Below are 19,550 nucleotides of genomic sequence, written 5' to 3' on the forward strand. Positions count from 1 at the left end.
TTTGTGAACGAGTTTTTCTCGTTCTGGGCCAATCTGTGCTAATCCGTGACGTCAGCGCTGATTAAAGTGGCTCTTCTGAGGGTTGCCCAATTTGCCTCAGAAATCCAAACAGGTTCCCGAGTAATAATCCTCGGGGACGATTTAGAAACATTTTAAGTTGATTGAAAGGAAGAATGTTTAAGGGTGTTCGTTTTGCAGTCACTTTCCCCGCATAAATTAGACCCCGGGCGCGTTACCCCCGTGGAACGGGTGCGTATTGTAATTTTGTGGTGCGAATCAAAAATGCGCGGGAAACAAATTGCCTCTTATACATAATTTCCGGACCTTTTACAAGTCTGATGAACTTTCCGGATGAGGAAATGGAAAGTTGCAAGGTGAGGAGTGTGTTTTAGCTAAGAAGTTTTCACTTCTGTCGGCATATTACGACCTCATGTGTATGACGAACGTCAACACATTTATATTCAACCCGTATTTACGAAATTTTAGCATCCTGTTTATTTACACTAGGTAATGTTGTTTTTGAAACTGATTTACATAAATGTGGAAGGAAAACATATCGCAATTCCTCAATTCCTTTGCGGTCCAACTTAACGGATAATAATAATAATTCATTTTATTTAAAACTATCACAGAATGAAATTCAATTATTACAAAAATTATCTATACAGAGTGATCAACAAGAATCCAAATCAGAGCAAGCGTTGCAAATTATCGGTCACGTCGTAGCAAAATCATATGCACATAATCGGTGAAAACATGGGCGTAGACAATTTATGGTCTCAAACGCTATTTAATAAAAAATGATACCTTATGAATTTTAGACGTTGGAATTATAATTGTGCATTTTATTATTATTATAAGATAAGGGAAACAATTTATAAGATTAACAAGAGCAACATTTGTAAGAGTAAGTAAATTATCATCTTTATTGCCAAACGCGACGCCACTGGTACGGAGATGCTTCGTTGAAATGTCACATTTCAAAATTCAAGGTTGTTGTTGTTGACAATTTAAGTGATTTAACCTAGAAAACAAATCTTCGATTTCGGCAAAGTTTACAGACGTTTATTGAAGTTGTAAGCAATAATTATCCCAGAATAAGTTGTAAAATGGGTTTTACCATTAAAGAGAAGGCATTTTTATTAGATTATTTTCGAAAGAGGGTGAAACAAGAAAATGAAAACTGGCTTTACTTTGTACCCCCTTACACCGAAGAATTTCAAGCCAGATGTCTGAACCTGATGGTATTGGTTATCAACAAGTTTATCAATGTCTTAAAATTATAGTGCCTAATTTTAACACATCATAATCCATCATTAAGAAGAAGTCAGATCAGTCCTTAGTTCAAATTTTAGAAACGGTGCAAAATGTTCGACAAATTATCAAGGAACATCCCTCAACTTTCGTAAGGCGTTTAAGACAGCAAGTTAAATTGTGTTATGGCACTTATCAGAAAATTTTTAAGAAGGATATTAATTTGTTTCCCTTTGTGTGTTGCAAGAAATAAAACCCACACATTACCTTAAACAAATTGACAGCTTCATAAGGGTTTTTGAAATTATGAGAGGCAAGTTTGATTCTGTCTGGACCACAATGGAGAACATTTTGAGCAGTTTTTGTGAAAACTTATTTTTTGACCTTGGAGTAATTTAAATGTTTTAAACACTGCTAGAAAAATACGAGTAAGTTCTCAATTACCCAAAAATTAGAGAATAATAACTTTTACACTTACAGAAAACAACAAAACAAAGAATTGTGAAAAATAATTATTTTTAAAATTTTGTAACTCAAGATTGTGCCTTATGAAGGAATTTTGTGTAACTGTGTGTTTTTTCCTTAATCAATAATAAATAATAATTAATTATAACTTGCTTTTAAATCTATTATTCATGAATTACAAAAAATTTATAAAGGCAATTAATAATAGATTTTTGAGAGGTAGGCAACCAACAAAACGAGTTGCACAGCAAGTAAATAAAAGCGGCTGATTCATGATGGAAATACGTTTCGATAAAACAAAAGATGAGGTAGCACTCTTGATTTGGTTTCTTGTTGATCACTCTGTACTCGTACAAACACTTTCGGATTCCTGATTACAAACATAAAAATACAATTTCAAAAATCGACATTTTTTCCCTACCCCCACCCCTTTCTTCTTCTCTCCTTTCCCTCCTCTTCCATATCTCTTTCATCTATCTTATCTCCCTTCCGTCTTCATTCAGCATTTCTCTTCGTTCCTTTCTCTCCCTCTCTCTCATTTCGCTACATCCATTCCACATGTGCTCAATTATCTCTTTCTCCTCATAGCTCATTCTGCATCTTGCCGTCATTTTTCTTTCTTTTGCATTCTCTCTCCCCAGGTACTCCGGAATTTCCTCTGTCGTACACCTCTCCCTCTCATACTTCCTATTGTATCTGGGTTCTTTGATTCTTTCCCTTCTTTTCCTTCTTTCTTTCTTTGTTTCTTGCTTGTCCGTGTGTCTTTGTCCCTTTCACTCAGCTCTACATTCATCCATCTTCCTTTTGCTCTTAATCTTTCCACTTTTTTCTTTGATTTCCCTCTCTCCTTCTTCGTCGTGTTTTTTTTTCTCCAGCATTCGGTTGGTATCCTATAGTCTTCCGTTCCATCCATTTTGTCTTCAAACTTTGCCGCTCTCTTTCCCTCTTTTATTCTCAGCCTATTCCTTGGACTCTTCCCTCACTAAGTAACCTGGCGTTTCTCTGTACATTCTTAGCACAATATTTTTCTTGAATTTTCCCTCTCTTCTCCTGAAATCACTCCCCCACTTTTTCTCCCATTCCCAAAACACATTCTACTACTGCTTTCCTTACTATCTTTCTGATGCGTGCCTTATGCGTAACTCTTTCATTGAATGTGTAACCCAAATATCTGAACCCGTTTACTTGTTCTATTTTCCCTCCTTCCCAGCTCCAATCATTCTCTTCATTCTTCCTCTTTCTCTTATCGAACACCATCATTCTTGTCTTCTCAACATTCACTTTCAGCTTTTCTTCCTCACATATTTTCCCAGGCTCCTCATCATTTCTTTCATTTCTCTTTCACTCTTTGTCACTATTACCAAGTCATCCGCAAACGCCAAGCTGCAAACTTTCTCTCTACCTACCACACTCTCCCGCTTGTGCTTTCTTTAAAATTTCATCCATATCTGCCACATTATCGTAAACAACAGGGGGCTAGCGGGCAGCCCTGTCCTACTCCCTTTGTCGCCTCAAATCATTCACCTTCTTTCTCTCCCACTACCACTAGCAGTGACTGTTCTCTTAATATTTTTTTATTTTAGGTGAAATTTTTTTTTATTATGTTGTCCAGTTTGAATATTTTTGAGCAACAGATTTATTTTGTCGTGTTTTTACCTTCAGATTAAATTGATGAGTTGTTATTAATATTCTCGGATGACTACAAGGTGATCTAGCGAGTAATTGCCCTTTCTGATCATTATCGCTCCATTTTGGGAGTTTATTTTCTTAATTGATTGCCTCCGTGACTCCTAATTATTAATTAAATAATCCGAAGTTTCAATTAACGCTGTAATGAACCACACCCCTGACAACTAAATCCGGGACTGCGGAGTCTGTCTCGTGCAGGATTTTCCAGATCACTGTTGGCTTTTATTTTGCGCTAGATGCACCGGCGTGTAAAGTGCACATGATTTTCCAGAGGGTTGTGCACACGTAGCAGACATATTTTTCCTATTTACAAATTTCCTTATGTGTTTACTCCGGTCTGGTGGGAGTAACGTCATTAAAAAGTACAACACTTACATGCCCCCCACAAATGTGAGCGCGGCTAAATTACGAGTGTGTAATATGACAAAGTTCAATTAGACGGTGTAACTTAAAGTTTCATCGTAATTGTTCATTCGTGAATACATGAAATGGAGTTGTATCATAAAAGTGGCATTAACCAGAACCGCACTGGATCCTCTGATGCACAGTTAGGATCTAATGACAGAAACAAACGCACCACATCAGTAAAGCGAGGTTTATTTCACAACATTTTGTAAACAGTGGATGTTGTTTGTTGGCGAATGGAATATTTTGCAGCTTTGTTCAATTTAATTATTAATTATTTGTTTTAGTGTGCGGCACAAAAAACAACAACGAATTCCCAGAACAGAAACTAAACGAAGTGCTGTTGGTTATCGGAAATCGCAGACAGATACCTAAAGTAAAATGCAAACCTGACTCACCAATGGAACAATGAGACATTTGGTTGGTGCTTTCGATTAGTTGGTAATTGTAAAAGAAGTGTTCTTTCTAGAATGTTTTTCTTTTTAAAGCTGGATAATTCAGAGCATCAATGGAAAGGGCAAAACATTTTATAATACGAACGAAGTATGTATTAGCAGAATATATAAATTTCAAGAAATATTGATTAGATTACGTTAGGTCAGGTCAGGTCCATAATCAGGTCAGGTCTCTATGATAAAGTAAAGGTTTTAAAGGCATCAAGGAGAGCGCGCGGACTTTCATCCACAATGGAAGGAATTTAGGATATTGGAAGATGACTCCAGAAGGAATGAAAGTAGGTACTGAGAAGGATTAGAAATGTTGACCAGGAATTTGTCTATCTGTGGTATGCGTCTGTTGTACATAAATAAGATGCATGGTATGAGAAAATCCCCGAAAAAACCTACACCTAGTAAGGTTGTTACAAAGTCAACGCGCTACGCACTTGGCTACAGTGCTTGGTCCACAATACACTAAAACACATTGACAGTTGTAACCCTTCTGTAAGTAGGAAAGGTAGAAACAAAGTTTTTATAACGAGAGAAGCTTACTAAAGAAAAGATAAGTGCTGATAATATAAAAATAGGATAGATGAAGCTCTCATGGAAAATAGTAGTGCCTTCGGTCTAGCCAAAGCACTCCGGTGAGAACAATTTACGGTTTTGCAATACAGTATTTCATCTAAAGTGTTGGGAGTCAATTTACTTACGAGAAACGGAGACAGAAAGAAAACAAAAAAATTTGATTCGAAGTATCCTGGTGTGACATTTTTAAATTGTAATGGTAAAGTTATGAAGAATCTAAGTATCTGTGGTGGTGAGTCCATGGTAGCTGAACTGTTGATCCAACCACCACCCCCAATCTTCAGAAAGACACATAACAAATGTTATGAAAGTACAAAATGCGCCAACAAGATTCAATTCAGTTCAATAGAAGAGTCCTAGAATCTATCTAGCTAAACAAGAGCAGTTTTTGGAATTTAACATCGAGTCCTAAATGTCTTTCTTTAAATTTTGCAATTTAGAGAATTTTGTTCACGTAAATATTAAAATGGAAAATAATAGATTATGCGTACGACAAGTTGAAGTGATATTACCAGACTGCAAGCTTTCGATTGTTCATTGATTCGCTATAAGATTTCGTGAAATCGAGCTAATTCTCAGACTAATGCTGCAGCTTCCGGTTGAACAACCAATCAGGAATTACTTTATTCGGTCGAACGAATCCGAAATTACGTTCTATACTATAAAGGGGGCACCGGATCTATTCAGGTTTGACAACAGTAACATGCTAAATCTGGTGACAAAGGGAATTTGTATTTTTTTATTCCAACAGCTGAAACAAAATTTATGTTGACGGTATGAAAAAATAATATATTTAAAATGAGTCTGTACATTATTGATTAATTGGCGGAAGTTACATTAACTACATATACACTTTTTTGCATTTTTTTAAAATACAGAGTGTCACTCGAGTGACAATAATGAGCCCGACGGAATTGAAAATGCAACCCACAATACATTTCCAAAGTTACCGGGGATTTTTGTTTTTTGATTTAATAAACATAAAACACAGTTAGCTATGCAGTTTCGTAAATTTTGACATAAACGTCATTCGCTTCGTTAAATGAAATTGTGAAAAAACGAAGAGTTTTTGAGAAAATGTTTATTGTCTGCATAAATGCGCAACGGCGGAAGCATTTTTATTACATCCGCCATAAATCAGTATCATGTCTGTTTTCTCATCGTTCGAATACATTTTAATTATCGTATTTTAACGTTTTCGTAAATGTCAGTTGTGACAAATAAAATTATTGAAAGCAAAGCCATCATGGATTCATAACTAGGCTTGGGCAGATATGCCGTAAAGAGACGGCATATATGCACGACAATATGCCGTAAAAAATGATCAAAATATGCACGAAACATGCGGTAATCCAAGGATATATGCGCCAATATATGCAGTAAAAACAAAAATTAACTGACGAAAAACACTTTGAAATGTTTAGTAAAACATGTACACTAAACCCAAGTAAATCTAATACTTACGGTAATAAAAACAACAAAATTTTAATTATCAAAGCAACTTAATTAAATACAAAACAATACGTAAATTTAAGTGAAAGTAAGGTAGGTACAGTTGGTTGCAAAAAAAACGGGAACTGTCAGAATAAAATTGACACATTTTTACAATCTTTTCATAGTATGAGCCTTTTTACGAAAGATAGGTTAGAATTAACGTCAAAATCCAATAACATTTTTGAAAAGTAGACAATTAATTGACAAATGGACAAAATCAAATTTATATTAGGAAAATTTTCGTTTCCCTTTTTTTTTACAACCAACTGTATCTAAACAAATTTATATTATTATTTATTACAATAAATTACTAAATTGCATTTGCTTCTGTCCGGATCTCAACTCTTTTTAAAGGACCTGGGTCGGATTTTTCCAAGAAAGGTAAATCAGAGAGTTGTGGTTTTCTTTGAGACTTTCTAAGAAACGAAATTAAATTTTGACCGGTCCAATTTCCTCGTAATTTACCATTTTTTAGGAAAATATGCTTTTATATGCTGTAACACAGCTATATATGCAGAATAAGTCTGAAACCTTCGATATATGCAATGTATGCAAAAATGAAATGCGTTTTTATCGCTCAAAATGAAAAAATAAACATGTGTGTAGTTTTGACACCCATATATGAGCTTATAGGAAAAACATGCAAACATGCATTTGCCCAAACCTATTCATAACTTTGGAAATGTATTGTGGGTTGCATTTTCAATTCCGCCGGGCTCATTATCACTCGTGAAATACCCTGTATAGTATGTCGTTGCTTTTTGATCCATCTAAAAGTTGACCTTTATAGAGCACAACAGATTGGACCTTTCCTGATGCAATTTCTAATTTTTTTCTCAACAATAGAAGAATTAGTAACAATACTTCTAAAAATATTTTATAAAATCTCAACTACATTCTTTATATTTGATTTCATAGCATAAATAAACTAGGCAAAAATGAATAGGGAATTCCACAATTTTTCTTGAAAAGCAAAATATGTAATTGCCCCAATCCTCCCACGTATTCTTAAACACTAGATAAATTTAAAATGTTACAGGTACTGGAAACGTTATATTTAATGTGTATAGATATATATTTCTAACACATTTCATTACAAATTTTAAACTGTATTTATAAAAAAATTATTGAAAAATTTCCTATTCATTTTTGCCTAGTTTATAAACTCTCTTTATTTTGAAAAAAATATATTTTTTTCAATTTCTTAACTAAATTTTGTAGGTACTTAATTTTTGAAATTTTATTAACAATTTTTGTTCGCAATAATTTCATTTTACAGAGACAATTATGTATGTCTATAAAGCACGCTACGCTCGTGTGTGTAAACTTCCCTCTTATAAAAAAAGTAGTGTAACATAATAATATGTTGCACAAGTAATTACTATTTTATATTTAATATTATGCGAAAGTATTTAAAAAAATCATATTTAAGTTTTTAAAAGTCGTTTTAGAAAAAATAATCAGTCAGGTAATTATTATAAATCGAATGGAACGTAATTTATCATAATTATAATGTAATTACTATTCGATGTTTCAAAAATTATTTGCATTTGCATTTTTTGTTTTTGTTAAAACCGTTCCATTAACAACCCACAGAGCAATTTAATTCAATTTTCCGGTCTAAATGGAAAGTGTTATTAATTTTTAATTTTTCCGAGCAACAGATGTTCCTTAGTTGTTTTTAAAGACGAACGCGCTATCGAAGAGGGTACGAAAATAATTAATTTCATTAGGGTGGCGAATCGGAATGGCTATCGTTACGCTTGTTGGGACAAATACAAGACAAGACAATGCTTTTTAAAGCGAAATATCAAGCGACGCGGCGTTTCCTAGTGATCAAGTAATTTATAACGGTCTTTGGTTTCTTTGTGCCTCGCGAAAAGGAATTGCAGCAAATAATTGATTGTCGAGTATTATTTTCAAACCTGGGAATTAAGGCGGCAGGTTTTTGTAGGTCAGGAGATGGAGCAAAAATGGGAGATGGACGGCGCTGAAATATAGACATTTTAAGGTTTTCCAAGTATATGACTTTGAAGGAATTTATTGCACGAAATAAATACAGTACGAAGAATGGAGCATTGTGGGAAGAATGCTTTATTGTAAAGGTACGAAATAGTTCGGACCGAATTTTACAAAGTAAGCATCTTGTCGATTCTAAAGTAACAATGGAAATAATTCAAGAAAATTGCCTCTACGGAAACAACATAACTCATTCATTGTTCTACCCCTTCAGTATTACATCCCGAATCGTGTTTCTCCCACTTCCCTCCTCAAATTTATTATAATCTGTCGAAATCGTTTTCGCAGGAAGTTTCGGTGCGGTGGATGATATTTCAATTGTATTCAGTCGAGATAACTCGAAAAGAATCCGCGAACAAATCTTTTTTCTTTGATAATTTCCACAGCCTAAAGCTTTAATTTAATTAAAAACAAACCGGCGAAAAAGCAATTCGGTAAAAATTTCCAAAAGAGATTACAGCAGGATATCCTCACCGCGTAATAACTTCTTCGACAATGGCACTCGAAAGCAGCGAATTTTAACGTAGCAGGTGCGCGTAAAGCGATAAAAAGAGATAATGTGACGAGTAAGAGAAACCTACATCGGCGCCGCTTGTACAACGCTGATAATTGTATAATTTGTTTTCAGGCGTGCAGGGTTGGCTGCACTGCACAGCGTCTCGTCCTGCTGGAAGTAACGCGACTTGGCGTTTCAACAACCCGTAAATGCCCGGATTAATGTTGCCGGGGGAACTCCCCTCGAGCTATTTTTGCTTACTCTCAGGTGTCGGCCGAGAAGAACAAATTGAAAATGGCCATGTATAATTAGCAGGATAGGAGCCGAATCCATTTTTCATTAATATTAATGAGGAGAAAATAGGGAGCGACATTAAAAGGTGGATCAGAATCGTGACTGACGACAGGAAGGACTCCTCGTCGGAATCAAATGGGAATATCGGAAATTTGAGAACGTACGACGCAAAGATATTTCGCAGAGTCGGAGCCTTTATTTACAGTTCGCCAAAGAAAAGTGTGTTTTCTCAGAGAACAATTGAACGTACCTAATAAAAATATTTCGTATTTGTATCCGCGCTCATAAAATATACACGGAACATCTTGTTTTCGATGTATTTTCCTCTCTTGTGAAACATTAAGCAGCCGAATAAATTTCCCATTAAGCTGATGTAAGTTTCTATTTTTATTAATATTGTATTTGTTCGTTGTTCAGTACCTTCTTGTTTGTGAGACAGTGGTTAATAAATATTGCATCGAGTTGGGAACGCTCGATTTCGTTCCTAAATTTCAACTCCCACCAGCAAACCGCAGTTAATTCTCCTGTTCCCTTTTTATACATTTATAACATGCTCACGGTTTTTACACTCTTCAAATTGATGTTTTAAACACCATTTTACAAATAAAATTAGAATTTTTTACCTACTACACGCTTTCAGAAAAAAAAGTGATTTATTTTAACAAATGGCAATTAAGAATTCATACTAAACTTTAACTTTTATTTAACAAAAATTCGCACAAGTCGGCACAAAAAGTTTTGTGTATCACACGTCCAGAAACAGTTTCGCGAGTACTGTATTTGAAAGCCTCAGCCATCGCCTCGGCCCGCAAATCTTACTCGGACTCGCAAACGTGCCGTTTCTGGCCTAGTGATACAAATAACTATAATTTTTGAATCATTGTAATGTTTATACAGTGTTTAGCTACACATTCTAAACGGTGACATTTCATTTGCCTCGTTCTGTACTTTTTAAAGATAATTTCTGTCCCGGCTATGATATACTTGTCCGAATTTTTTACGTTGTGTTTGTTTTCATGTGTCGCGCTTTTGTATTGTTTAGACTGCTTGGCTTTATTTGATTTAAAGCGGAAGTGACATGGCTCATGTATATTTGAATAGGACGCTAAAATAAGACAAGAGTTGTAGCCACGATGACCTTCTATAGGCATTGTTATGAACCGAGCAAATATTCCTGTGCAAATTTGCAAATGATTAACAACCAATAACTCGTCCCAAAAGTAAGAGAATGTTTGTCCTCATCTTTATACCGTGCGATCAAAAATTAAAAAAAAAATCGAGAGGGCCGTGATTAATACGCTTCAGTTGGCAACACGTAAAAATTTAATTCAATTGTCATCAGATGTCATTACAATAGAGAACTGTCATTATTAATTATTGACTATTAAAATTTGCTATTACAATATGTTCACTTTAGAGCAAAACATTTTCATTGTGCAGTGTTACTTCAGAAACGGCAAATCGTCCTATTCGACATCCCGAGTTTTTGAGGAATTTCAACAAAAGTTTCCGGACTTTCAAGGCACTTACCAACAACTTGCCTTGATTATTTTGTTTTTCCATACCTGAAAAACAACGTGTTCAAAAACAGGCCTTGCACAATTCCCAAATTAATGCAAGTATGTAATTAATTACCTACTGATAACTGTAATTTAATTGATGTCCCAACTTTGCGAAGATCATTTGAAAACATGAACCGAAGAATAACGTTGTGTTTGGAAGCTGAAGGAAGACATTTCGAACATTTACTGTAGTTCTTGTAAGAATACGATTGGAGCTCCTCCTGTATAATCTTTTAGCACAATATTTGAGTATAGTCCATTTTTTTTATTATAGTCCGATGAGCTTAGTCCGAATCAAGAAGTCGACATGACCTGCGTCTGCTTTCGACATTTGACAGCAGTGCATGGTTCTACCAATATTTGAAAATTTATTTAGGCAACATGAGACAGATATCATAACAAATTTCAATTTTTAAGATTTTGAGTTGTGTTCTTTCGTGCTTTGTTGGTTTTTCTGCAAATTCATTCCTCCGTTTTAATTTTGTCTTTCAAAAAATCGCTCCCTTCAGAACTCTTTTGATAACTATTTACATACTTATCAACTAATAGGTCAGATATATTAAAAATTGTTGAAAACAGCACTAAACAACCACGTTTAGACTGTCTTTCTTTCTTCCTAGATTTTGTTTCGGCAACGCCATGAATTAGTATACCCACTTACCTGTTAACTTCCAGTCTTGCAAGTTTCCGCGCAATTCCAATATTATTTTTGCAATTTACAAATTATGTAAATGAATCAGTCCACATGCTTTTCGTTGTCATCATACGGAGGACATTTCAAGCAAAATTAAACAAAACTATCACAAATAATGTGGTTAAAACGTAACCTAAAAATTTGACGTCACTAATGTGATAAACGTACAACTCGTGTCTTGCTCGAATCACACATGCTAAAGCGAGATGCATAGTGGGACACGCTTAATACAATACGTACAAGAATTCAATAGTTTGTTTACATTATGTTGAAAAGAGATAGCAATATGACAGTTGTTCTGCTTTTTAATTGATACATCGGACTATAATTAAAAAATGGACTATAATAAAGATAATCTTCATCCTGGAAACAATAATTGTTCGTTGATTCCATTGATTAATTTTATATTTACCAAAATTCGATCGTAATGCAGTCATTTACGGCGTAGCTTTTTGTCTTTTTAACTTCAGAAAGAGACAATAGAAAAGCGCCCCCAAAAACAAAACCTCTCTGTAAACAATTGGGGTGGACGTGATCCTCACCAGAGAACACAGAACGGTGCTGTGGGTGCTCACCGTTGAATAAAGGCGCGGGAGTTTTAAATCTCATTGTTTCATTGGACTAGGTGAGGAAATTCTTTTACAACGGACAGAGTGACCTTTATGAAAATCAAGATTTCAACGTTCTCAAAATCACTAACCTAACTTTTAAGAGTGACATCTGTTAATTGAAATTTCACGAATTGCCAACTGAAATTTTTGTCACAACCAACTCAATTTTTTTTTTTCGTTCGCACTACTTTGGTTTTGGAAATTGTTAACTTTTCGAATATTATAGTTGTAGATACCGGGACATTTTTTTAACATTGAACATAGCCCATTCTTATTCCCTATGTTCAGTTTTAAAAAACACAGGTCAATGCATGTATGTAATCAGTAATCACGTAACCAAAGTAACGAAAATAAGTATTTGACAGTTTAACAAAATGGTCAAATGGTCAAGTTGTTTGAAGAAGAAATACACATAATGCAGTTATTCAGTGCCAATCAGAGCATTAGAAATGTGCGTGACATTTCCAATGCAACACATGATAGACCAATTCCATCAATCGGAACAATTTTTAACATTATTTTAAAATCTCTGGTGTTCGGTATAGTTGGTTGCATAGCAACTCACAATGCATTGATCTGTGTTTTTTAAAATTGAACATAGGGAATAAGTATGTTCAGAGTTAAAAAACTGTCCTGGTATGTGGTTCATCTTTAATGCAAATTATTGTTTTCATTTTTTATTTCAACTAAAAGAAGTAGGAAATGCCTGTCTGCGACATTTGCAAAAATACAACTGATTACCATACCTAAAAACATGCTTACGTTTTTTTAAACAATTTATCTATTTGAATAATAACATACAATACTTAAACACGTTAAGGTTTTTGCTCATATCCTGTACTTAAGTCATTTTCAAAAATTCAAGCTAAATCTTGCACTACACATTTTCATACAAAATTTACATAAATTTTGTATTTGCATGCAAAATTGAAGCTAATTTGATGTACTCATCACGCCGCCACTCGTAATTCAATGGAAATGTTTAAGAATTGCCCATTACGAGCTATTTATGTGTTGGTAATGTTATTGAATTACAAATTTTTCATTATTTATGTGACAGAAAATTCCACGATTACTCCGATGCATTTACCGAAAATGACCATCTCTTCTTTTTTAATTCAAAATCGATACCGGCCGCACATTCTCCTCACCACCCGGGCACTTTCATTAATTTTTAGGGTCAGCTCAAATGAATCGGTCAATATTGTCTTGGGTTTCTCATTCCCCAACTTATTTACAACATGCTGAAGTTGATGTTCTTCTATTGCTTACACCTTCTTCTGACCCAATCGGGTGGTGACGAGCGAAAAAGAAATTACACGAACCCTTGAAACGAGCCGAGATGATTAGTTTCTTTTACTTCGAATTGATTCAATTTTCTAGTTTTAAATACGAACACTCGCGTCGCCATTCCCCTTCCTGCTAGTCCTGCAATGTCACCTTATCCATAACAGGAGCTGCTGCGATATTTCTGCGAGCTATTTTTATAAAGCAATTTGTTCTATGACTTCACGTTTACAAAGGTTTGCTATTGTTTATTGCGACAAATTCTTGACCTCCTCTCTTTGAAGCCACGTCCCTGACATCTCACTCATTTTTATTAAAAATCTGCACGACTTTTTGCGTATCAACATTTCCGACAGGTTTTTCACTGTCTCGACGACTTAACACAAAGGATGATTGCTCGATTTTCTACAAGCGATATTAGCGCGTTGCAGGAATACGTGTAATTTGTCGCAGGAGTTGGATGCAGCCTGCAGGTAACAGTTATCTGCCGCCGCATACTTCGGAGTAACTCAAAGATACGAGTACATTCGTACGTGTTATAATGATACTGTTTCTGGCAGACGATACAGGTACTGCACCGAGCTGCTGCTCACTTCCGGTAAATTGCTCGGTAAAGGGCGGAGTGTAATTGAAGCACTGTCGAGGATTTTGTAATGGTGGGAATTGTGCAAGAATTCTTTGCGTTGCCCTTCTATTGCGTTATCTTTTATGCGACTGGTCGCCGCTAGGCGAATTAGTAAATGGAACTGATTATGTTCGTTTTATGCGATTGTATAGCTGTGAAAACCCATCAAAAGGAAGATTCAGGACGATTTTATACTTTATGCGACGACATTCACAGTTTTGTAATTTTATGCTTTATTGCATCGTAACATATAAGTCGAAGCTAAATCGCTTAAAATATGAAAATGCAATCTCCTAAGATATTTCAGAGTAGAAGGTCTTTTTGTGCTTCGCCCAATTGCCGACCTCAACTTCGTCTCGGTCTTTAATATCTGGGCTTAGCACAAAAAGACTCACTTCTACTCCTAATGATATAATCTACTGTTATTCATTTCGTTGTTCATTTTTTTCAGGTTGGTCAGGTCAGGTCAGACATTTTGTCGTAATTGACGGCTACTTCTTTTGGTTCTGAAGCTATAAATGTTTTCTCAGGTCATGCGTTGCGCAGTTTTGCTCAAGAATATTTCGAGGTGATGGCGATGATCCTGAGGCGTTATAATCCCCTGTGGCAATTTATGGGGGAAAAATGGCGATAAAAACAGGTTGGTAGGCCATAAGGAACCTTGGAGACAAGTGCTTTTCATTTACATAATGAAATAAGGAGGAAGGCCTAAACGTAATAATTTATTCAGGGCATTAAGGGATTAGCGTCTAAGAAAACCCGCCAGACATGGAATGGATATAATTAGTGGGCAATTACAGCACAGACGCTACCGGCACTGTGTGACGGAGTCCTGGCGCTGCGACCTGGAGTCCTGCGGCCACGGCCGCAATTATCCTGCGAAATGATTGAGCTAAACCGGAGCTATCAACGTAACACAATTCTCACAACTCGATATCCGGTCTAGTCGCTCACACGGAATCGCTCCATCCTGACCGGAACTTCCGCCAAACAACCAATCGTAAAAGTGATCTCCAGATTTTCAGACTTTGTCAGATGCCGCCGATATCGCACTGTTACAGGAGGTAAATTAAAAAAGGACCGTCTTTTACATTTTTATTTACGATAAAAAGGGACATTCGGCCGATTAGAGCGGCTTTCGGGACGGCCGCCGTAAAAGTTTAAACAGACTTTTTTTCAATAGAGGAGAAAGATAAAACACCGCCGGAATCATCTATGCAATTCAAATGTTGCGATAAAAATATAGAATAGAGCGCGGGGAGGAAAAATAATCTGTTAGATTTACGGTTTTAACATAAAACCGAATGTTTCGACATAAGAAAAAATCTATGGCCCTGAAAAGTTGCGGATAATCCTCGGCCCTCGTACACATCTATTTTTATTTGCCGGTTTCTTGTTGCGAATTCCGATTAAATAAAATATAAGGCGATGTTTCACAAATGTAACATTTTATGGTTGTTGAATGTCTTAGAACAAAGTTGTTTGTCCAGATTCTTGACTCACACAAAATACAAAAGAGGGACACAAGTTCAGAAACATGTTCATTGTTCAGCTTCTTCATTTTTGAGTTTGTGGCTTTAGAAAAATATAATCCTAGTGCCCGTTGTTAATTTAAATATTATATCGCGCGTTCAAATGAAATCCTGGGCTGGGAAGGCGTTGGAAACAGTCAATTGTTGTGCTTTTTTAAAGCGTAGATTAATTGGAGCATGTTGACAGCTAACCTAAAATTATTTGTAATGTTTTACATTAAAAATAGAAAACGTAACGATTCCTATTCTCGAAGCAAATACCTAAGGGCACCCTTTGCTGACAATAAACATGTTCAATTATGTCCAGATTAAACATAAACAAATGTCATTCGTGCCAAATGGCGGGAAATTCAAACTTTACACTGTTCTAAACGGTTTAATTTTTCCACCGCCTACCCAACCCAGGATTTCATTTGAACGCACGATACACTCAACATTCTTTTAATCTTGTCTTTAAGTAAGGATAGAAACTTGTAGTTTGAAATTTATTAAAAAAAAGAAAATAGAAAAAGAAACAGATAAATATAAAAAAAAAGAAAAGTACTTAAATTGTTTCAATTTTTAAAATTCAAGGAAAAACTTTACAACACATGCCAAGAATAGCTATTTAGATTAGAGTACGGTAGGGTATTTTATAGCGCGAAAACTAGGTTTCAGATTCGAGGCGAAGCCGAGTGCTCGATAAATTTTCGTGCTGTAAAATACCCCTACCGTACTCTAATGTAAATATGTAACTATTATTTATAAAGATTTTCACACTACGAATTTTGTATATCAATCCTCTCAGCTGGAGTTTTTGAGGATAAACCGTGATGCAGACAGATTTAAAAACGAATCACTTAATCCCTCGCCACCAAAAAATGATCTGGTGATAATTGCAATTCAAATAACTCCGCTTTTCCAATTAACATTATCGCCGAATTTAAATATCTTGCTCTCAGTGAGAAAATCCGCCTCAATTACTCGCCGCGGAGATCTTCGCCGCCCCCAATAAAAACCGGCAAGAATCCGAAGCTTTAATCCGCGCAAGCTTTAATTTCGGCGAGTATTTAATAATTAGAAAGACTTGTAATGCAAAGAGTAATCTGATACGATCCCGTAATAGGTTTCCTTCTAATTTACTACGAACTTCTGCGTGTAGCAGCAACGAAGAGACCTTTCCTGACGTAATAAGAACTAACCAGTAAATGCATGAACTTGATCCTGACTTATAGCTACGTTTCTGGAGATTAATTCTTCCCTATTACATTTTATAGCTCTGGATAATTGAACTCTTTGTCTCCTTCATTACTACAAGTGTGATGTTTAATAGCCACGGGGCCGTAGACTTGTCCTTTAAGTTGCAATTACTTTAATCGCACCGAAAAAGGAGTTTCGTTGATGCCAACTTAACCGAAGAGTCTTACGGAATATCTGTTCGGTTGTCAACAACCGCCGGGAAAAACTTATAGTGACACATATCCGGTCAGTTGTCGGTTTTTCCTGTCGCTTCCCTCGGAACAGGAGGGCTGGCAGATGTGATGTCCATGCTGGATAATCGGAAATGTCCGCATTACTGTCAACGTGGAACAAAGACGTGGGCGGCTGTTTATTTTTAAACCGACGTTTAATCCGGGTTTTGCGGCGATCTCTCCCAGTTCCTTATGATTGATGAGGAATCCTGTCCGGGAATCGATAGACTACACGACAATATTGTCGGCGACATTCTATTTTTTGTCGGGATATTAACGGTATTATTGTCTCAATCCCGTTATAAATTATATCGATGCCTGTAGGAGCGACGCGATAAGGAGGGATTTGTTATTATATTGGAGTCCAGGGGGCGGCTAAGGAAACCCAAGGAGTCGGGATTAATAGACGGACGTGTGTTATATATTATTCCGCACAATCAAAGCTCACAAATCCCATTGCAAACCTCCGAAGCCGAATGATCACAGAAGGAGGGATCTTAGGTGGATTTGCATGTGCTTTATGAAACCACACATGTAGAGCAGTTGCAAGGTATTGATTTCCGGAGTGGAAGGCTTTGAATATTTAAACGTGTCCTGTCCTGCTCCCGAAATACATCACCATCAAATATTTTTCCGTCCGTTTGGGACCCCTCCCGGAATTTCCAGATATGAGTAAGTTCGTGCCCAGTCTTAGACCTTGAAGGCGCCGCTTTCCGGGTCGTAACTCCCGAAGTTGCCATAACAGGTGCATTTTATTGGCTCCCTTGGGGTTTTGACAGCTATCATCAACAGTCATCAACGACAGCCTCGTCTCCCTTGACCCGCCGACAAACTTCGAGAACCCTTCCGCAGTAATTACAAGAGGAGCGCCGCGGCTTTTTTACGCCGCAGGATTAAATTCGATGGCGATTTGTCTGCGTTAGTTGAAATTTGTCTTGCGAGGAGAAATTTTATGTGGCGCGAGGGTGGTCGCGAAAGTTTTGGGGTGGTCTCGCCATGAAAAAAATATGAGCGAGTTGATAGAGTTTTGTGCTGCACCCTTCTTCGGGGAGTTATCAGCTGCGAGGGAATTCAAAAAAGTTGTTTTTGCACGGGGGCTTCGAACCGCGTCCAATTTTTTAAGTTTTCGGCAAAGGGTGCGGAAGGATAATGTGTCCTTAAAGTTCTGCATGCAAGTGCAAAATAAAACATTTGGTCAGCCGAAAAATCTAATACAAATGTGGTACAGTAGGTATTTTACAGAGCTCAAACTAATCAAACACTCGGCTTCGCCTCGTGGCTGAAACGTACTTTCCGCGCTGTAAAAATCCCTACCGTACTGTAATGTAAATATGTAATTATTTTAACATGTGTTTCGAAAAATACAGGGTGTTATTGAAAGTTGTACAGATATTTTAACCACGAACTACTGGCTTCATGTATCTTAAAAATTCTATGTCAAAAAATAAAATGACATTTATTTTTTGAGCTACATTTTTTTTAATTCCATTTAGTCTTCTACGTTGTTCTACAACCTCGTAGGTAAAATTTCAGCACATTTTAAAAATACACACTGTATATCATGTTTTATAAAATGTACGCCAATGCGAAGTAACTTATAGGAAATATGCTGTAAAACAAGGAAACCGCAGTGGTGTACGTTTTATAAAATATGATATACAGGGTGTACTTTTAAAATGTGCCGAAATTTTACCTACGAGGTTGTTTGACAACGTAGAAGAGTAAAAGCAATTAAAAAAAAATATAGCTCAAAAAATAAATGTCATTTTATTTTTTGACATAGAATTCTTTAGATATTTTTTCCGAGTTCTACATGAAGCCAGTAACTCGTGGTTAAAATATCTGTACAACTTTCAATAACACCCTGTATATAAATCGAAAACTATAAATTTCCTGTTTACAATTTTGTTGTTAAATAAAAAAAACCGATTGTCTAATAAAGTGAGTCGGTGAAACTTAATACCTGGAAAGCATTGAGTAAAAACACACTTATGTGTTATTAATACGTAAAGAAATCATTTATTTCTATTTTTGATCTAAATATACTGATGATTGGTAGTATTAAAAATTAATGCAATTATCATCTAATTGTAAGAAGATTATAAGCGACAATTTTAAATGTATGGTATAAATTACTGTACCGTGGGATTGAAAAGTTCAATTAATAACGCATATCCTGTGTATTCAAATACGGAATAATTACAAGCAATCTTGTATTTTTTTTATAAGAATATACATATAAGTAAATAGTAAATTATATTATTAAGAGTAGAAGTGAGTCTTTTTGTAGTAAGCCCAGAGACTGAAGGCCGAGACGAAGTTGAGGTCGGCAACTGGGGGAAGCACACAAAGACCTTCTACTCTATAGATAGAAATTTCTCCTTCTGATTTATGATGTTGTAGCATAAATCACGGATGTAGTACCAAAGCGCCCCGTACTAACCCTTTCGACGCGCTACCGTCGCCAGCGAGAATCTAATCACTGGGCCCCTACCATCATTACCAGCTGCGCGCCGTCGGAGCGTGCCGCACCATCCCCAGCCAGGCTATAAAAGGGATGCACGCATGGACAAATAATCATTATTCATAATATTCATATGATCACTACAAACCTTTATTAACTTTGTTTACCTTTATGTAAATAAACAAT

At 36.0% G+C, this 19,550-nt stretch overlaps 1 long non-coding RNA gene across 1 annotated transcript; it reads left to right on the forward strand.

Annotated features, from left to right (window-relative positions):
- The first annotated feature begins 902 nt into the window (after positions 1–902).
- LOC138122153 (uncharacterized) lies at positions 903–1,867 on the forward strand. The gene is made up of 2 exons (XR_011156365.1): positions 903–1,682; positions 1,735–1,867. It is a non-coding gene; the product is annotated as an uncharacterized lncRNA (long non-coding RNA).
- Positions 1,868–19,550: the final 17,683 nt, after the last annotated feature.

The sequence above is a fragment of the Tenebrio molitor genome, chromosome 1 (genome assembly GCF_963966145.1).
Source record: "Tenebrio molitor chromosome 1, icTenMoli1.1, whole genome shotgun sequence".
Lineage (NCBI taxonomy): Eukaryota > Metazoa > Arthropoda > Insecta > Coleoptera > Tenebrionidae > Tenebrio > Tenebrio molitor.